General features: G+C 43.1%; 1 long non-coding RNA gene across 2 annotated transcripts; it reads left to right on the forward strand.

The window, feature by feature from the left end:
- The first annotated feature begins 6,136 nt into the window (after positions 1–6,136).
- Positions 6,137–21,914, forward strand: LOC125616950. 2 transcript variants are annotated; one of them, XR_007347753.1, is made up of 3 exons: positions 6,137–6,626; positions 19,753–19,868; positions 21,050–21,914. It is a non-coding gene; the product is annotated as an uncharacterized LOC125616950 (long non-coding RNA). The 2 variants fall into 2 exon arrangements; XR_007347754.1 differs by lacking the exons at positions 19,753–19,868; positions 21,050–21,914 and adding an exon at positions 6,707–9,357.
- The last annotated feature ends 32 nt before the right edge of the window (positions 21,915–21,946 follow it).

Raw genomic sequence — 21,946 nt, forward strand, 5'->3', positions numbered from 1 at the left:
GTGAGTCTACCTAAGGAAGTAAATGACAGAACACAACTGGAGCTCGTGAATGGAAGTGAACTTCCCTTGGACACTTTGCACAGAGTGATTCTCCTTAGACAAGAGTAAAGGTGAGACATAGCGCCAAGTTACCCCAAGGCCGAGTTCCCTAGACCTGGTCAATATCAGGCATCAGCAGAAGACTCCAGTAAATAAACCAAGCCATTCCTCCAAGGAGAAAACAAATCATCACTTAGAAACACTTACAGATGCATTCTGCAAGCTTCTTTTCATCAAGATGCGGCCTTCTAAAATATATCAGAAACAGAGGGGAGAAAACCTCATCCTTCCCTTGCCTAACTCTGCCTTCTGGAGCCATTAAGGCAGTGTGAGGCTGTGAACATAAGGGATCCTACGATCATGGGGAGGGGAGGGCAGGGCAGGACTGAGGAATCGAGTTAGAGTGACAGACACAGCCTGAGCCACTCAGTCATGGTCCCCAAACACAGGCCCCATTTATAACCTGTTCTTTAACTTTGTTTATCCTTGTGGAAATTCGCAGAAGCATCTTACTTTCCAGAAGTTGGGGCCCTATAATCATTACTTGTCTTTGGAGAAAATGAGATTAGGAGCCTTTAATTCCTCTTCTCAGAAAGTCCACATTGTAATGGATGACTCTTCACTGACCCTCCTCCCCTGGGTGGGGCCTCTGGGTTTTCACATTTCCCTCTTGACCTTGGTAAGAAGAAAGAACAACCAACAAAGGTGGATCCTTGAAACCAATCCTCACTGGCAAAAGGAAAGGGGCAGGAGGGGCTCACCTGTTCAGGTAATGTTTGTGATTGAGTCCCGGCTCTCCCAGAAAGGAGCACCCTTCTGGAAGTGCATACCAATTCCAGAGGTTTCCATCTTGTAGTTTGGAACAGATGCTGTAACAACAAAATCAGTGGCTGGGTGGATTACACAGCAGGTGTATATTCTCTCCAGTTCTGCAGGCTGGAAGTTCTAGATCAAGGTGTCACCAGGCTGCTTCCCTCCGGGCTGAGGGAGGATCTGTTCCAGGTCTTTATCCTGGACTTGTAGAAGATTCTCTTTTCCCTGTGTCTCTTCACATCTCTGCATCTTGCCCTCTTTGTGTCTGATCTCCATGTCCAAATTTGCATTTCAGTGAGAACAAGAGTTGTGTTGGATTAGGGCCCACTATAAGGACTCTTTTTAATGATTCCTTCTATAAAGACTTCATTTCCAAATAAGGTCACATGCTAAGGTCTTGGGGTTAGGCCTCTACCATATGTATTCAGTACACAAGTCAACCCATAACATGGCTCAATTAAGTCATTCCAAGTTTCAAACAGAATGACTTTTGGTGACAGATAACCCCCGTTGGCCAGTGTGTTGCAGATCTCAATGTCTTTCCATCTCCTGTCAGATTTCAGCTCAGAAGTAGACACCCCACAGCTTCCACCCAGCCTCGGCCCCCTCTCCACCACTGCAGCAGTTCAGCATTGCCAGTCCCCTCACTTTGTCAGAAACTGTGCCTAATGGTGGCACTGTCAGAACCATTGGGGACAGCCCTTTGGGAACAGATGCTGGGCTTTAATAAACGTCCCCCCGACTTCAGTCAAGGGAACCAAAGTCTGTGAGCACAAACTGCCCTCCTACTGCTGCATGCTTTGGCTGGTAGGCCCTTCTTCCATCTTATGAGACAGTAGCAGTAGCATGACATCTTCAACTCCTTCTCTCTGACTCCTTCTTCTACTTATAAGGCCCACATGATGATATTAGGCCTACTAGGTAACCCAGTGTAACTGCATCTCAAAACCAGCTGTTACAACCTTTCCTCCCCCTTACCATGTCATGTATAATATTAAGAAGTTCTGGGACTAGAGTATGGACATCTTTGTGGAAATGGAGCTCACTCTTCTCCCATGCTAAGCAAAGACAGTTGTACAGAATTCCTTGTAGAAGGGAATTCTGATGTGAATGTTAAGAGAACAAGGCTTTTATATCATCACAGAAGGAGAAATGTCCTGGGCTGTTGAACAAAGAGGGGACCTAGGTAAGCATAGTTTGGAATTTAGCAAGGTAAAGCATAAGAGATGAAACAGAGAATGAGAGTAAATACAGAAAATCCTGTAAGAGTATCAGAGGTTTTTAGGGGAGTAATTTATTAGTGTTAGAGAGCTGAACAACATCAGGATAGGGTGAAAACATCAGATTTAAAGTCTTAATTACAGATGTTCCAGCTCTCAAAATGAAGGAATCAGAATTCTTTGTTGCACAATTCTTATTCTAGCTAATCAGTTTTCTGGAAAGATCTGGGACAATGATGGACAACCTGGTAGCGAGGTGCTGGGATCTTTGCCAGGAAGTATGGTCTCTAAAGAGTTCTCTCAAGTCAATATACACTCCCTTAGCCAATCTCTGTTCAGAGCCCTGTGACGAGCCCCTGTAGGCCCAGGCCCAGGCAAACTCCCCAGGCCCCGCTGGTCCCCTGCTGGTCCATGGTCCATGCTGTCTGGGCCTGGCAGTGCCTTCCCTGTTATGAAGTCAGCTCCTCCTCAGCTGGGACATGCTGTGATATGACCCTAGTCATGGGGTAAGGACCTAAATGGGAGGTAGACACCTCTTGAGAGAGGCTCCCATTCTCTTAGAGGAAAGAGGCCTCTGCATTGTCTCCATGAAGGAGGAGAGTTCTAGCTCTTCCCCAGGGACAAAGCTACTTCTTACGTCAAGGATTTAGGGGAACTTAGAAGTTCTAGATTTTGAGGGCACCAACATAGATGGTTTCATCCAGGCAGGGCTTGGACTAAAGAGAGGTTGGTGAGGCTTCTAGGGAGCAACTTTTCAAGAACAACTCCTCACATGTGCATGGACCTGAGAGAGGCACCCCCTTCAATTCTTTACCCTGGGCACCTTGCTTGCCTAACCCTAGCCGCTGCCTTGCATCCAAGTATCAAGTCACATTATTTCCCAACAGGAACCTGACACTGGCCTAGTAATTGGCCTTGCTCACCTACTTCAGCAAGGCCCCCAGGACATTGTATGATTTGGCTATTAGGATGGAACCTGGAAGCACAAGGAAACTGATAGCCATGGACTGTGTTAGCTGCCCTTCCCTCCATTGTATGATGGACTGAAGAGATCTGGACACCTGGGCATCCCACAGAGCATCACACTGACGTGTTGCATTAACGACATCATCTAATCAAGCCAGATGAGTAAGAATCAACTAGTATTTTGGAGGCCTTAGTAAAACTCACATGTCCCTAAGGAAGAGAGATAAACCCCATGAAGATACAGAATTTTACTATATCAGTAAAAGTTTTAAGGACTTTGGTGGTCAGAGTATGCCAGGGCATCCCATCCCAAGTAAAGGACACAATATTGTACCTCCCATAACAAAGAAGGGAACCCAAAGATGACGTCAAGGACTGACTTGTGACATTCCCAATAGCAAGATTATTATGCCATGAGTAGCAGAAGTTCAGCAATGCTGAACTTCCTAAATCAATGAACATCTGTTGATGCACTTAAAGGAACATCAGCAACTAAAGAGATCATAAACACAAAATTTGATCAAATTTCCCAGCTAGTTTATCAATTATCTCTTGTTGCATTAAAAAGCCACACTAAAGCTTAAAACCACCACCATTTATTTCATTCATGATTCAGTCAGCAATGTGGTCTGGATTTAGTCAGATGGCTCCTTTGATTTTGTCCAGATTCACACATACATCAGTGCCTAGCTGCAGAGTCATTCAGGGACTGGCTGGGTTGAGTGGCCTCTGCTGGGATATCTTGCCTCTGCTGGGATATCTTGCCTCTGCTCTCCATGTTTGCTCTTGCTCCAGCAGGCTAACCTGGTCTTGCCCACAGGCATCTGGGCAGGGTTCCAGTGAACAGCAGTCATTGAACAGCAGTGCATAAGACCCCTGAGTTTTTGTGCTAGGTTCAGAAATGGCACACTCCCACTTCTGCTAAATTCCCTTGGTCAGTGTAAGTTACCAGATTCAAGAAAAGGGGAAATACACTCTTGTCACTGATGGGAAAGTTGCAAAGTCACATTACCAAAAAAAAAAAAAAAAAAAAAAAAATACAAGGAAAGTGAAAGGTTGTGGCCATTTTTGCAACCTACCAATCTGCTAGATTCTGTATGAATTAACATGTTGGGGCTCATGAAGAGTGTCCCTTAATAGACGGAAATAAAAGCCTGATCATATTTCTAGGCCAGTCATTTCAAGGCAAGACACAGAAGTTGCTAAGTAGATCCAGTGTCTCTCCTTAGAGACCCAGCAGCACAAAGAGGCATGAGCCAAGCCCTGGACTACACTGCATCTCTCACTGAAGGGACCTGCATGTCTCCTGTCCTCTTTTAGAGTCAATTTAGAAATGACTCCAGGACTTCTGCCCTCAGAACAAAGCAAATCTGTAAGTATACTGAAAAGCAAAAAAGAAACAAATTCCTACAGTCTACCTGGCATTCTTCCCCATGGTTTTTATGATATTCTTTGCTTCAAAGCAGAAGAAAAATAAGGAGTTAATATGACATATAAACCACACTAAAATACTATTATGTCTGAACGCACAAAGCAGCAAAAAGAAAAGACAAAATCCTAAAAATACCAAGATTCAGAGCCAAATGTAGCATATGGTTTTGGGAATCTAATCTTTACAATGAAGCCCCCAGACTCCTGTCAGAATGAGCTCAGTGGTGAGGTGGATGGGGTGATAAGATGCGGTGTGTGTAACTCTCCACCGGGTTCATCTTTAGCATAACCATGTGCCAGCTGTCCTTCTCCCCTCAAAACTGCATCAGTGAAGCAAAGCAAATCTCCTAAGTCTCAATCCTACTTTTTCTTTCATTTGCAAGTTTTTTTCCTCTGTTCTTTTACTTTTCTTAGTTCTCTTTCTACTCCTTTTTCTTTTCCCTTCCCTGCTAAGGGAAAAAAGGATTTTTTAAGCTTTGCTCCCTCATCCAGTTAAAAAGTCAAGGGATCAGAACTCATGGAAGTTTTGGTCTCCCTTTTTCCATCTCAAGGTGAGATGAGGTCAGTTAGATTTGCAAAGTAGCAGAGGCACTGCGAGCATTACGTGTTCATGACTCTAAGAACAAGAATTTGGAAGAAGAAAAGAAAGTAATTAGGCCTCTCAGTCATAAAATGCCCTTAAGACATGGGTTTAAGAAAATAGGTGCTCAGAAGTCAGAAACAACTTTTAGATTCTCAAACATCATGGTTCCTAGTCTGAAGAGCATTTAGAGACTTCTCTATAAACCATTGTGATCCCCCTGATCAAGCAAGTCCCTGTCTCCAAGAGTACCCACACAATGGACCTTCTTAGACACAAATCAGTAAGAGAGTCTAAACTGAACTTGCCTTGATGAGCTTCCTGTATTCAAAACACCAAAAGATGGGAGGCAGCATGGTGTGGTGATCAGGAGACTGGGCCCCAGACACCTGCTTTAAACTTGGCTCTTCCGGCATCATGGCTTGAATGGTCCCTATCCCCAAAAACCCATGTTGAAGTGCTAACCCCCGGTACCTCAGAAGGGGTCCTTACTTAGAGACAAGGTTTGTGCACAGGTAGTCAAGTTCAGATGAGGGCATTCAGGTGGGGCTGAATCCAATATGACCAGCTTCCTTATAAAAAGTGGAAATGCGGACACAGATCCAGGCACAGGGAGAACACCATGAGAAGATGAAAGCAGAAACTTGGGTGGTAAATCTCCAAGCCAAGGAATGCTAAAGATCACCAGCAACCATCGAAGCTAGGAGGCAGGCCGGGAACAGAGTGCCCTAGCAGCCCTCAAGAGGAACCAAGCTGCAGAACTGCATCCTTAGATTTCTGGTCTCCAAAATGGTGAGACAGAAAATTCCTGTCACTTAAGCTGTTCAGTTTGTGGTGCTTTGTTATGGCAGCCCTGGAAAACTAAGGCAACCAGTCATCATCTCCTTGACTCTGTCCCTCACAGGTAAGTGTGGATAGTAAGCATCTAATGCAAAGGGACACTCAAAGGAGGATCCATTAGATAAATTAATATGCACAAGAGTTTTGAATGGACATTGACACAAAGACAATAGGTATATAAATATTTATTTTAAAAAACTTGTTAAAGACCAATATCTGCATGAGATGACAGGAATCATTAGTGGATTTTGTGGACTCTTCAGCAGCATGGTGTTCAAGGGGAAATAAGAAATCTTTTAGAAACCTAAGTGCCGTTACTAATTCCAAACATCATCCACGAATTGTTATAATTAGATCTACGCTGTTTTCTTTGTTTTTCTTTCAATAGTGTGTTCTGGCAGTGCCTAGGGCCTTTAGGTTTCTAATAAATTATTAATCTAGGAGTTAATAATTCATGTTAATTGGTGCTATAAGCACTTTCTCTGGCAAATGTGAGCAAAGGTCACAACTTTTTAATAGTAAATGTGAAACCTTTTCTAAGTTTCTTTTTCCATACCCTATCATGGAAATATTAAGATATGGAAGACAAAGTTTAACCAGAGTTGAAAAAGCAAGATAATTCCAGGGGAAAGGTCCAGACCTCCAGTCACAGAGCCCTGCTGGAAGAAGAGGAAGTCTCCGAGGAACCAGAGGACTCTAGCCCAAGGGAGCCCCCGGGGAAGGATACAGCCACGCAGGTTTGTGAATCTTTGTTGAAAGCTGTATAATAACTAAAAGTGTTGATGCCTTTTTGGTCAAAAAACAATTTTTTTTTCAGAAAATAAAAGAGAGCCTGTGAGAGACTAGCTCACCCATGCGATTTTCATGAAGAATGGTTATTTTTCTAAATTACAAGGTGCAGAGTGGAGAATTGAGGACAGCCATTCCTCCTGGGTGACAGCACAGAATTCGAAGTCAAGCCTACCACCACTGACTTCTTTGATTTTAATGAATGTATTTATGTTCAGCTTTCCTCCACCCCCAGAGACAATTTGAGGTGATGCCTGATTGCAAGTCACAGAAGGCAAGAAATAAAAGGTTTCTTACCTCCACAAATTTGCACATGCTTTCCAACGGACTCCCCCTGGGTCTGCAGAGCAACCACAAGGGCCCAGATGCTCTGGGTGTTTTATTCCTTTTTGAGCCTTGATAATTGTTTGAAAGCTTCATGTCAAATCGCAGACTGATGTGATAAAATAACTTTCCCATTTGGAGAATAAAAGTATTCTTAGTAGCTTTTTTCAGCTCTGATTAAAAGATAGATGTAAAATATGCAAAGAATGATGTCTAAAGACTGAGGATAAAAGTTAAATGAAAAGCACTAGTTTAAAGAGTTTCAGGGCTCAGGGTCCAATCTTCCAGCTCTAGTTTTTCTATGGAAATGTGAACAGCATATGCTTCGATTGGGCCCCTTTTCAGCCATTTACATATTGGGGAAATGTATATTTGGCAACAGATCCTATTTTTAGGCGTCCTTGAAACTTGCCCTTTGAAAATGTTTTCACTTCTGGCACATATGTGTGTTTTAAGCAGAATGAAAACAAAGCAAAAAAAGAAAACTATGTACAGAAAGGAATGATTTTTCCAGCTCTGGGTAGCACAATAAGAAAGCAATCATTCATTTGTGAGTTTAAAAATGGATTCTTGCCTGAATTTTCCAACTATTTCCTTCTAAATGACCATTTCTCTACAGAACTGAACTAATGTAAAGAGACAGGTTGTTCCAGTGCCAGAACCAAGCCAGCAAAAAAGGACGGCGGCTGTATTTTCCTGGGAGGAACTGAACAAAATAATACCTACTCTGTCTCCCCGCAGCCCCGGGGGTCCATTCAGAAGAAGGTGCCTCCAGACCTGATGCGTGGTTCTGAGCACACCTTCCCAGCCTGCCTCTTGAGCACCATTAGATCTCTGTTAGTTGCAGTCAGTAACAGAGATTCATCCTTGTGTCGATCATGCAGCAAGGGGAATCTCTGTCACTTCCTGTAATTAATGGCCACACCTTGAAGGGAAATATGGGAGAAGGGTGCTCTTCATACACAGAGTGGATGTTTTCAGAACAGGCTTCACCCTTGCCACCTTTTGACCAGCTAAAATGCCAGAACTCCAGCAGAGGAGGAAAGAGGGGAAACAAAATGTTTCCTTGGGGCTGTCTCAAGCGCTCAGACTGTGGTTCATGAGACGTTTCCTATCAAATAGATGACCTGGAAGACCCCTCTCTGCTTCAATGTCCTTACCAGTGCCCTTCTCATAGCTCCACCATGTCATCTTCATGAACCTCTAGATAGATTCCATTATTGAACAGAAAATAAGAAAGAGAAGCCTCGTGCTGGTGGAGGGCCTACCTCAGACCGGTGGAGGGCCTACCTCTAATTGCTCAGTGACCCATCACAGAATGTACCATGGGTCTGGTTTTCAAGATGAAAAAACTGAACAGAGGTTTGGAGAGGCCAGCACTTGCTCTGAAGCACAGATGGACAGTGTCAGATGGGGACCACGTCCAGGACCCCATGCCTCCCAGGTTCATAGATCACTCTCCACTCTGAGGTAAAAGTAGGGATCCCTTTTTGAACTCTCACCTTTTCTCACCTTTGTAACCTCACTTTTTCTTCCTCCTTCTCCATAAAAATGGCTGGACTTATGCCATGTGTCCCTGAATCTTTACCTTCCTGTCCCCAACAAAGGAGAAAAATCTAATCTTATCTCTGAGAGATTCAGAGAGCCCTTGGGTACAAATGGCTCCTCACTGTCTCACTTTCAATCAGTGTGCCTCAAAGTTCTTCCTAGACTTCGTTTGTGACTTCATTTAGCCTGTCTATAAAGATTCTAAGATCAGTGGGGTTATTTTTCCCTTCCATTCCTGCCCAAGGACAAAGAAAATGCTGAGGTTCAGAAAGTGTACCCCAAAGCACAGTTGCTGAGCTCGCTGGGTACCTTGCACAGAAGGACTTCCCCCTGCCCTTCTCCTGCCTGTCCTTCCCCTGCCACAGCCCTTTCTCCCTCAGGCAGGCCACAGAAACATTCCTCTTCCTAAGGTGGGTCATAGGCTCTAGAACCCCTTTCGCCCAAAGCCAGTTGTAAGACCTAGAAATCCTGCTGACTTCCCCCTTCTGTCTGGAGCTGGGGAAAGGAAAGTCTCTGACCTAGATTGTCTGAGAGCAGATCATAACACCCTCGTCCAGAGGGGTCCTGCCTGTATGCAGGAGGAAGGAATTCTCCAGGGGAGCTGAGAAGAATATGAACAGGCAGGCCTTGCTGGGTCTCCCCACTCGGGACATCACCACGCCCTTCCATCCAGTCACATTTCGACACAGCTGTCCATGCTCCATTGAACCGAAGCACAAATATTGTTTTTCCTGAATCTTTGGGTCTTCATTTCTGAAGACTCCCATGTCACATAAGACTTCCTTTAAATAAATATGCTATGCTTTTCTCTTGTTCACCAGTCTTCAGTCATAGGCATGACCCCATGACAAGCACCTCCCCACCCCATGCAAACATGTCGGTGCTGCTCTTGGGTGCCGGCTCCACAGCCCCACTCATCTTCCATCACATCTTCAAAGACCTCCCTTCCATATTCTGTCCTTGGCTTGGCCCTCAAATATTTGAGCTCTTTCTCACCAGCTTCCCCTCACCGCCCTCCCCGTGGGTGTCCTGACTGGGAGTGTCCAACCTCACTGCTGGGCAGCTGGGTCTGCTAATTCCCCCATGGACACTGATGCACCCTGACTCCTGCCACTCTTCAGGAGCCACGACCCCCTCTTTCCTTCCTTGGAACATGGATGTTCTCCAACCACAGCTGTTTCAAAACCTCAGCTCCCTCTCCTTTCTCCCACCTCCTCAAGGATGGTTCTTCAGTCACTTCCCAGCGACAGCTTCTGCCCTACCCAGTCTAACAAACTGAGCAGTGCTGCTCGATGTTCATAGTGCACTGCGTCCAATCTGGGGGTCTCTCCCCACCCAACCTGCTGCTTCATGTTGGGCTGCCATGATGTTGATTTGGGGGGCCCAGCTCCTCTATGACTTTATGCTGATTCAGAGTATTTGGCTCTATGCAGCTTCTCCTCATTTCTGTCCTGCCCCAGCTCCTGAGCTGAGCTGTTAGTACTGTGGCCCTGGAAGCATAATAAATTATTACACTACAATGAAAATATGCCACGAATAATTGATAAATTACTATACTACAAATGAGCACTTAATTTCTGTAGCTATGTATAAGTCATAATCACTCCTTCAAAGCCATGAAAATGCCTTCCCTACAAAACGTGTCATTATTCAACTGCAAACGCTGCATTTACCCAAAGTTCAGCCCAGCATGGCAAGCTTTGCCAGCTTAATTTAATTCCTACATCTACCACAGCATGTTGGCTTGACGTATTCCCAAGTATTTAAGTGAGTGAATTTTCCCTTCCTCCCACCCAAACCCCTCTCTCTTACATTATACCACTGATTTAGCCTTAAGAAAAAAATTAAAGCATATTCCTAAGCCTCAAATGGAAAATGTCCTCATGTCTTCCGTTGATGGAATCTACTAGAGCTGTGTCAGCGTCCAGATGCACATTGATTTAGAGAGCAAACTAGGAGTGCTGAGAACTGGAGCACTGCTTGCCGTGTCTAGCCCAGACCTCTCCACAAGCTCCAGGCTTAGTCACCGGCCAGATGTCTACCAGGACATCTCGAGGCACTCAAAATGTCAGTTCTTGAGTCCAACTTTTTTGCTTCTTCTCTTCAGGTGAAACCAGGAAGTCTTGGCAGTTAGTTTGGATTTCTCCCATGCTATTATCCCTCCATGCCATCCACTTCATATCCAAATCTGTTGAATGGATTACCTAAAATCACCTAAGCCTGTCCTCTGCTGCCTGTGCCCTTCTCTCTAGAGTCTCCATCATGTCCTTCTTCAATGCTGAACTAGAAGTGGCATCACAGGACATTACCTGCCTTTTACCCATACCTTGGGCTTGCATAAAACCCTTCACTACCTCTCTGTTGCCTTCACCATAAACTTGTGAAGAGGCCTGAGAGGGACAGATGGATTTGGAGGCAGCCAGAGCCTCAATTCACAGTGTTCCTTTTTTGTTTGTTTGTTTGTTTGTTAATATCAACATGTACACAAAAGACTGGTGCAGTTTTCTGGTAGATTCTATAAATGGAAGTATTCAGATAACAGCAGGGGCTGATTCATGCTTCTTAGAGTGACTTGCAAGATTTTCCAAGGTCTGGCTGCACTCAAACCCACCAGTCTTTGCCTCTGGCTCTTTGCCAACATCCTCACAGCCCCACACAAACCCTTGCCCCTTATTCATCAGAGGAAAGTCCATTACAAGCTTGCTGGGATGTTAAAGCAGAGGGGATGGCTTTCAGACTCCGCTGCCTCCTGCCGAACCCTGTCCTAGCTCAGGCTGCCATAACTAAACACCAGAGACTGAGCAGCCAGAACAACAGACGGTGATTTTCCCAGAGCTGTGGAGGCTGGAAGTCCAAGATCAGGTCAAGTAGGATCTGCTTCCTGGTGAGGGCTCTCGGCCTGGCTTGTGGAAGGTCACCCTGTGGCTGTGTGCTTGCTTGGCCTTTCCTTTGTGCATGCCCGGGGACAGAATCTCCCTCTCTTCCTCTTGCTAAGAGGCCACTAGGCCACCAATTCTATCTGATTAGGACACCATCCTTATAACCTCATTAAACCTCATTACTTCCTAAAAGCCTCGTCTGAAATCAGTCACATGGGGGGATGAGGTTTTCCACATACGAATTTTGGAGAAGCACAGTTTAGTCCATAGCCACCCACACCCCAAAACTCTCTCATAACAAAACCCACTATCTGCACACGGCAGAATAACTCTCACTGACTTGAATGCTCTACAAATCAGCTTGCTTTTAGGAAGAATGACTTGGTACAACATAGAAGATATTTGTAATATATTTTAATACAGTTGTACCAAGTTGTATTATTATTGTTTATGAATAGAAAAGCAATATTTTCATGTGTATTTTAATTTGCCAATTTATGAAATTATTCATATATATATATATATATATTTAGCCAAAAATGTCAACTTCATAAATACAAAAGATATATGTATATATAAGCTATCTTTGTATTATCAATCAACCATACAAATAATTTGTAATTTACTTTTTGTTTATTATTCTTTTTTCTACTGAAGTTCTAAAGGTAAAGGTCAAATGCATAGTGATTGTCTAAACATCAAGCTTTTTATGAAAGGAAGTTTCACCACTGCCATCAACCTATGAGTCACTGCAGGAGGGAGGCTCGATGGGCTGATAAAGGCCCACTTTACCTGCCTTTCAGGACCATGCCCTCTCCTCTGTCATGAATTTAATAAATCCAGAGACCAAAGTTGCCATTCTGGAAATGATGCTATCAGGAATGCTATCAGGAATCATGTTACAAGTTAGAGTTTATTATCTTTAGCTCATAGTTCCCTCTGACATATTGAAAGACTTAAAAAAAAAAAAATCCCAGGGCTCATTAAACACCACAAGTTATATGGTGTCTGAGCACTCAATGTTTATGGAGACCATTTCAAGTTTAAACTTCAGTCCCACTTTAATTACGCACCTTCCTTGCTCTCATTCTGTGTTGCGTTTGAGTTGCCCAAGAGGCTGGAGCTGCAAAGAGGTTTTGGTTAGAGTAGCTGCAGAAGCAGCGTCCACACCAAACCAGTCTGCGAGCCCCTGACACGGAGACCAGAAGACTGAGAATGCCCTGCTCTCTAATGTGGCCATCTTCTAAGCAAATTTTTAAAGTGCTCCAGACCTGCGAGTTGGACTCTCCTATTCATACCAAATGGCCACTCTAAGGACTAATTAAGAGCTGTTTCTTTCTGATAAAAAGGAGTCTATGCACTGAAAGATAAGAATTGTCCTACACTAGATCCCAGAGGATTAAATTCTATAGCTAAGGCATAGGAAAACCTCAGCCTGTTTTTAGGGAGTCCAAATTGGCTGCACTACCCCTCTCTCCCTGCACCAGCCTGGCCTCTGCCCCACCCACAGCCATGGGTCAGTAATAAAAGACTCCCTCTTCATCAAGACATGGCTTTCATTTTCACTCTCCATTCCCTCAGACTTGGAGTTCTGGAACTTTTCTGCTTTTCAGGAGATCTCCATCTTGATCCAAGTTTCAAACATCAGTTCAGTTTCCCTGGGGGTTTTCTTCCTCTTATTCTCAAACGCGTATCTCCTGCTGGATCTGAGACCATGGACCCTCTCATTCCAAAGAAGCCAAACAGCTTTCTTCCCACGTGTGGCCTTTTTTTTTTTTTTTCCTTTTGGTCTTAGGACAGCTCTACAGAAATTAACTGATACTGGCTTCTAGAAACATTTAAACTCTGAAAGATCATAGAGGGACCCATGCCCACACCTGCCGCCATTTCCCATCTCTCCATTCACACTGTGTTTTGGGGGCCTTATCTCCTCAGCCACCCCTTCCTCACCAAGCCAGTCCACCACTTGTTGGCTAGGGAAGACCGTGTCCAGATGCTGACTGCTCTTCCCTCCTTCCCACTCCCTGCTTCTCCCACATCACTACATACACCTTTCTGTTCATAAAACTCACAAAGCAGGCAGCAAGCTGTCTGTAGACATAGAAGATATTTGTTATATATTTTAATACAGTTGTACCAACTGTAGAAGCTGCTGGTTCCTCCTAAATAAGTCTGCTGTAAAGAGCAGCAACCATCCTATACTAACGAAAAGAGGAATCTCAAAGCTTAGGCCATTTCCTATTTCTTCATCAGAAAAGGGTGCTGGGGCTTTCAGTCCCCATTCATTTCTTTAAAATGTGACAAGCACTTAAAAAAACTGAAAGACTTTTTCATGTATAAATATATATGATATTTTTCTGAGAAAACTTGAACCTGGAAAGGCATAAATCCCATTTGAATTCAGATAAGAGCATCTCCCAAGCATATGCTAAAAGACTTCCCCAGAGTTCTATCTTATTGGTATCCATATATTAAACTTGAGGAAAGAAGGGATCCCTTCTTGTCCTTGACAAGTTTCTAGGAACCAAGGCATCAGAATAGAGCCATTAGAAAAATTAAACACTCACTTCTAAAAGGCACCCAAATAAGCAAAACTTTCTAAAGAAATGGACATTTTATTTCTTTTTCATTACAAAATTAAATAACAAGTAGCTCAAGTTGGTTGGTTCATCATTAAGAGCAATAAAAAAAGTTTAACATTCTGGTACTTACAAGTGTTCCACCCTTTAAAAAATATAACTTATAGAGAAAAAGACATATACAAGTAAATGCAATCTGAAACTCCCCCTTGTATTACAGGAAAAGATGTTATAGGGACATTATGAGATTGATCAACAAAACTGGAATATGGACAACACATCTGAGTATTGTATCACTGCTAAATTTACTATGGTTGATAAGTGTACATTGATTATATAAGAAAATAGACTTGTTCTTTGGAAGTAAACACTGAATATTAAGGGGCAAAGGGCCACGATATATGCAAATTATTTACAAATGTTCAAGAAAAAAATATTTTGTGTGCCTAAGTACATGTACACTGGGTATAGGGGCAGGCACAAGTAATAATGAAAATGGAGTCAAACATTCTCAGCAGGTGAATCTGGGTAAAGGGCTCTTTGTCACAGATCCTAATATTTTTATTATAATCTGCCTATACATTTGAAATTATTTCCAAACTAAAAGTTTTTAAAATGTATCATTTTGTTTGAAGTTGTTCTGAATAAGAGTTGGAATTTGGAAAGACAAAATGAAAGAACAAGTAAAAACTTAATTTCAGGAATATAATTCTAATGCATCTAGGTGGCTTCTTCCCATCTTCAGAGATGGTTACAGATGCTCATCAAACTCCTGTGTGCCAGATGCGTCCTTTTCTCTGTTGTCCTCCTCATCAGAAAAGAGCCTTTAAAAGCACTGAGGCTGGTTCCAAATATCTCCAAACAAAAAGCATGAAAATGAACATCTTGGAGTCCGTGACCTTGGCCTTGAACCCTTTGTTTCTTCCTGCTGTTGATAGAGCCACCATGGAACTAGGCAAACATATCTCTATGCTAACCCCAGGGGGAGTTCCCTGGATCGAAGTTCAAAGGCATGAAGCTTCATATTTCCCTTTCAAGTTAGGAAGCTTAAAAACCCCTTTGAAATAAATGTCTATATTCCCGACCAAGGTACCAAACGGTGTTTTCAAACAATAATGATAATAATTAGCAGCAGTATAGTATGATTCTGTTCTAAACTTTTGAAAGTATTAGTCATTTAATCCTCACTTAATACTTAGAAATATTATGATTATTTTCAGTTTAATGATGAAGAAACCAAAGCCCAAAGAAATTAAGTATCTTGCCCAAGGTTCACACAGCTGGTGAGACGCTGAATTTGAACCCAGGCAGATTGACTTTAAAATCTGCATTAAAGCCACTTTTACTTCTCAACACCATCCTCCTAGGACTCAGACATCTCTGTGGGTTAAAACAGTTCTAATTATCCTAGTTGACTGACTGGGATGATAATACAGGTGCAATATTGTCTTTGTCCAAAATCCCATTATGAAATCCCTACTAAAAGTCCAATTTATTTTGTGGGCCCTATTAAATTTCTAGGACCACATTTAGCATTTGTTCTTTTTCGTGTGCTCACCCCTCCCAAATGGGCTAGAGAGACTAAATACCTCATTACTTATTCATACAATCCTCGATAATTTCTTCATAACACAAATGATCTCTCTCCCCTAAATCCAGGCTGAATCATTGGTGGCATTTGGCGTCCATCACAATAGGAAATGTACCATTTCCTTGTATATAATCTCTGAGTTGCAGATCTCAGGCTTGTTTTGTGGGTATAGCTGGCACTTCACGTAGGTTTGGATGGAGAAACCCAGCTGGGCACAGTGGTATTTCCTGTGGTCCCACCTTACTCAGGAGACTGAGGCAGGAGGGTCACTTGAGTTCAAAGCAGACTGGGCAGCAAAGCAAGACCTCACATCATAAAAGAAAAAGAAATCTGTTTTCCCCTCTCATGAAGCCAAAGATCAATGGTAGGTCTTCTTGGAATGAGCAACCATTTTCCTCATTGGTTTCTCTTCCCCTGAAACCAAAAGCACCATAGCAGTGAGGGGAGAGGTTCTGTAAGAGATGTATGGACAGCAGCGGTGACACGAGCAGGAATAGCGCTGCAGTACTGCAGCAGTGGCTCTCATGTCCCTGAGCACCACGCATTATTCTAAACACTAACTCACCCTGTCTCTGGTCCACGAGGAAGTTGAGGCAAAAAGCAAGGCTGTGTTGGCCACTGCCAAGTCCACTTTTGCAACTGCTCTGTATTGGTCACATAGTCTGACTGCTCTAACGGATGATGCTAAATCCCAGCAGCATCACTGTATGGTGGCTTATGCCCCACTATTATCACAGTCTGATCACAAGGTGATCTGGGCACTATGGTCCCCTCCTTCTCATGGATCTACCATCCTCTGGTCCTCAGAGTTGTCCTTGGAACATGCCCAGCTGATGAAGAATAGGAGTCCTGAAATGTGGTCTCCCTGGGACCAACCAAAAACTGAGTGGCTTGGGGAGCATGCAAATGTGCCTGGGGAGTAGTGGAAAGGGGGCCAAGGGGAGAGGGCAATGCTGGTCCCTGTCTGCCCATCCAGTGAACCAGGCCAGTCCCCCCTTGCCTTGCCTCACAGAGAAAGCCAACCAACACCCACACAGGTCACACTGTGACTTCTTGTGTTTTTAGGGGTAATCAGCCCTCCAAGACTTCCAGGCCAGGCTCTCCTTCCATAACTAAACAAAAGAAGTGGGGTGGGCTGAGGAGCACAGTGAACTTTCTCTGACTCACCTGAGCTTTGACCCAAAATAAGCCAAGTGCTGACATGCAGACTGGGCCTCCACCTGGGCACGGTGCTGGTTCATATGAGTCTGTTCCTGAGTGTTCAGGCAGGGCTTGGCCAGCGGAGCCTAGCTCGGTTCCCACCACACCTTATTTGCTTACGAGGTCACAGAACCTTCCTGAAGTGAAGCCGGGCACAGCAGGGCTTATCTGACTATGATTACAGGCATACAGGAAGACTGGCAGCGAGACACCACGAAGGGGCAACCACCTCCCTCCTTGACAGTCAGCTGATCCTGTTTATTCCAGATTTTATTTGGTTCCTGTCAGTCTCTTAAGACATCTCTTTTAAGAAATATCAAACATCAAATTCCGGACATTCAGCTTTTCACTGGTCAAAAAGATCTAATGTTGCTTTAAAAGCGTCTCTCAAAGACCTTGACTTTGCCTATTTTTTGTTATTTTAGGGGTCATCTATAGTGAGGCCACTATATGAAGACATGGTTAATATACAATTAATTCAACGTTTCCTTAGAAACTTGCAGGTTTATCTTTTTCCCTGACTAGTTTATGTCTTTACCTAATATCGGAGCCCACCTCCCAGAGCAAAGTCAAACTGGTATTTCCATTATTCTCAGAGTAGACAGGCTGTCTTTATAAACATTAAAACTTTTTCTTTCAAGTTAAAAACACCACTGTTTTCCCAGGAAAAATATTTAAGAAATACTGCAGTGTTTGCTGCCAATATATAGCACAAAAATTTAAAAACTAAACACAGAAATGACCATCTCTGTCTCTCTTCCCCTCTCATTTCTTAATCTCCTTTTCTGCCTACCTCCTTCCCACCCTTCTTCTACCTAAGAGTTTTTAGCTTTCAAATAACATTGAGAAGGGAGGTAACTTCTCAAATAAAAGCATACAAGCAAATCCCCGAGGCCTGATATCTGTGTGATTCTATATGAAAATCATCATGTAAATATGACAGAGTTAAAGGAAATAATCAGAAAGGACCAGCTAAGATCCAGTGCACCACATGCCTAATAAATACAGAAAACATGAGATATTTAATGCATGGAGTTAAATAAGACCACCAAAAATTGATGTGATAGCAGGAATCCAATCATAATTAAAATTAAACAATCTTGGGGCTGGGGATGTGGCTCAAGCGATAGCGCGCTCGCCTGGCATGCGTGCGGCCCGGGTTCGATCCTCAGCACCACGTACAAAGATGTTGTGTCCGCCCAAAACTTAAAAATAAATAAATAAATTGATACCTGTCTTTGATTTAAAAAAAAATTAAACAATCTTACAGTTTAGGAGATAGAAATTAAAATTGTCTTGACTCAGTTCCACCCTTGAACTGAGTGGCTACCAAAAGGAGGTGTCACATGCTAGGGTTGAAAGTGATCACTGCCCCAGGAAGAGAGATGGACTGTGGGTTCCCCTAGGAAGTGGTAAATGTAATGACTAAGAAGTACGGGGGGGTGGGGGGTGGACAGAGGAAGACTAGACTTCAGTGGGGTCTTGGGGACAAGGACAAGATCTGGGATGTGTGAGAGAAAACTGTCGCCCTGAGTGTAGAGGCACAGAGCAGGGCGTTTGGTGTTGGCAAGAGTGAGCAGGAAGGTGGGTGCTGTCAGGGAGCGGGTGTGTACAAAGATCCCAGGGCCAGGGAGGAAGTAGGGAAAGTACCTGGCCTGACCTGACTCAGGCCACGCAAGAGATGGACAGGGGACTTTCCACCTGCAGACAGTTCCAAAGAGCAGCACACAAGACAGCCGTAATTTAGTGCCTGGGAAGTCCATCTGTCAGAATGTAGAAGAGGTCAAAAGACATGTGAGCCAAGATATGGTTCTGATGGACCAAGATTAGTTGTAGAAGTAATGGGAATCCAGAAGAGAGCTTCTACAATATCAGGGAGCTTAGCAGACAGACAGTAGAATGCATTTGGAAACCTATTTAAAAATTAGGAAAAAAAATATGTATATATGGTATTTCATGGGCATGAAAAAACATAATTCAAGAGGAATTCAAGTTTCTAAAAAAGCAAAAAAGATTTCTAGTGATATAATCAGAAATAATGCCTGTTGTTCTAAAAAAACTGCATTAAAACCTTTTAGAAATTCTTAAAAATTATAAAATGGAAATTAAAAATCACTCAATTCTATTAACCAGAAATAATATTTTTTCTGTAATAAATATATAAATTGGAAAATACTATTAATAGTGTGTTTTGCTTTTTTTCACTTAACATAGTATCATAACGTTCCATTAATTTCATTTTCTTGAAAACAGGACTTTTCATACCTTTGGGAAGTGTCTATTATGTGAAAAGCATCTGCTTATTGCTAGAAACATGTCATTAATCATATTGCTATTATAAATAACACTGGGACGAACATCTTAAAGATGTCTTTTGGTCTTTGATGATTCTTTACAATATGGGCCCCTCCTCAGCTACTTTGTGACCATGGATTACTGATTTTCTTACTTGGACTGCTGAGAAGATATTCCTGGCTGGCCACGGCACTTGTCTAAGGAAAATACTACAGCTGTTCATTATCCTAGATAATGAAAGGGAAAAAAAAGAGATGAAAACAGTCAGATCCTGTTTTATGTACATTTTACTTGGCCTGAAAATGCCCAGGAACAGATCCAAAGAATTCCTAGACACTATGGGTGGCTTCAAGGGGCTACTTTCTTCATAATAACAAATTTTGTTCACTTTCTTTTGTGCCAATTAGAAATTTGGCCAATGAATCCTTTTGCCCCCTCCTACTCAATTGAGAGATTAGGCAATGATCTAGTCCCTGTAAAGAGAGATGATTTTCTTTCTGCAAGGCCCTGCAAGTTGTTCATGAAACTGCCAAACTTAGGGGATAAACAAAAATATGGTTGGGTGAGAAGGCAGAAGTGAGAGCCAGAGTGTTCAGTGGTATGTTAAGGCAGAGGCAGAGGTGTGGGGAGGGCAGGCAGCAAAAATTCTAGCCAATAGGTCAAGATGAGGATGGACAATCCAGTCTGAGCCAGCAGTCAGTGGCCCATGGGAAAGTCAAGACTCTTTCTGTCCCCAGTCCAGTGAACCTGCTGGTTGGAAACATCTACTTTGAGGTAAGTTACATGCAGCTTGGGCCCTTCACAGGAGATGGACCTCATTTCCAAGGACAGGCCTATGTATGAGTTGTTGAATGCTCTGCACTGGTTGGAGAGGGTAAAGCTAGAGGTCCATATATCCCACAAATCTCAGAAGTAGCTCAGATTCCCTAAGCCTTGTTAAAAACAAAACATTCCCTGTTAGTCTTGACACTAGTCTTGCTTGTCCAGCACTCATGGTGGGGTTCCACAAGAACCAGACGCAGGTCTGTGATGGTACCTCCTGGGGCAAATGGTGCTTTGTTTTCCCAAAGGAAGCCCAAGAGAACTCCAGAAGGAAGGAGAGGCTTTTCAACGTCTAGCCAAACATCAAGTCGCCAAATGACTCTTCTCCTACTTATCTGTCTTTTCCGTGGTCAGTCAGGGCCCCACCTGGGCAGCAGCACCCCTAATGGGAGCCCGGGGGTGACAAAACCCCAGGGAGAGCAAGCAGATTCCTGTGCAGAGACTGGGAAGAAGAGGGCGCTGAAACTGAGAGCCTCAAGCAGCAGCCTGCTCTTGGCAGGGCTGCTGCTCATTTTCTTTGGCTCGCTCTGAGTACCTGTCTGAAAGCACTGCAGTGCAGGAAGGAAATTTTTCAAGAGATTAAACTATTATTGTTTCCTGTGTGGCTGTCTTCACTGGTGTACGAAAAAAAAAGCTTTAAGGGCACTTGAAAAGAGATCTGTCTGAATAGCAGGGTTGTTGTGATTCATCCCCCTCCCCTCCAGTCGGGATTTGGCCAATTTCCTCAGGAAAGTGGTTGATTAGGACCCATGGATTTATCCATGGCCTAAATATAAGATGTCATAAAGGTGATTAATGGTGAGCTCACCATAAGAGGGAGTTAAAAGTTTATAAAAGCTATTTTTAACGGTTTGGAAGAAGAAAAAACTCATTTGTCATGCTGCCAACCTGTTTCAATAGTTAAAAACCTCTTTGTAGCCCCTGATCATTCATGCTACTAACTGTTAAAGGTTGGTTGTGTTTTCTAATTTTGTAAGTTTGTTTGAAAAATCAGTTCAATGTGTTTTGCTGTTTATATAAAGCACATGGGGGAAGGAAAATACATAAAATGTATTTCCACCATGATTAGTGATTGCGGCTCATGGTGACATTTATGTACAATAATCTTCCTTCTTTTTTCCACCCTGCCTCAGGAGAGAGAGAAGTGGTCTTTCTGTTTATATCCCTGCTGTATAAACATCTATTGAAGGAGTTTCCAAGATGGTTTTCAGAGCCCAACTACAACCAGCCTGGGCTTCCCAGATCAAGGGAAATTGGAGCAGTTCAGAAAGTGAATGATGGTTTCATGGCTACCGGCAGTGTCTAAAGTGGCCCAGACATGTCATATTGCCCAGATATGCTCCACTTTATTGTGATGACAGTTTCATAGACAAAGTCCCTCCTTTTAAATAGTACATTTTCTTCCCAGTCACAAACAAGCCAACTTTGTTTAAAGGAACATATATGATTAGCCTCTTTTTAAAGTTAAGATTCCTATAAGGTACCTACCAAATTCTCTGAACCCAGCATTTAACATTGGCTGAATAATATAGCAGCACACAAATATAATAGGTTGACACCGTTGGAGAGAGAGCTGGGCATTTTGATGGATTTATTTTGTGGATTGTGGAAACATGAAGGTATGCACAAGTGGGCGTTCTGCCCCAACATACATGTGGCAGGTGAGATGTGAGAGGGATTAATTATTGAAATCCAATCAACTGCTATTGACAATTTTGTCAACATCAGGAACAGATAGGATGCTTTCTGCAATTCTTGAAGAGAACTGGAAGAGGACCCCAATCAACAGAGGCAACTGATGTACAGGGTATTCCTTAATTCCTTCATTATTTAGTAAACATTTAAAGGACCTTCTAATGTACCAGGAATACAGATTTAGACTTCAATGACTCCATGGGGAACTGGTAGATAAGAAGATTCTTACAACAGAGGGAGATAAGAGAATGGCTTTCTCATACTCCTCTGGCCTACACTTACTCAGACCCATGCACCTACCTGCAAAGGAGGCTGGGAATTGTAGTCTCCAGCTG

This window comes from Marmota marmota, unplaced genomic scaffold, assembly GCF_001458135.2.
Source record: "Marmota marmota marmota unplaced genomic scaffold, marMar, whole genome shotgun sequence".
Taxonomy (NCBI): domain Eukaryota; kingdom Metazoa; phylum Chordata; class Mammalia; order Rodentia; family Sciuridae; genus Marmota; species Marmota marmota.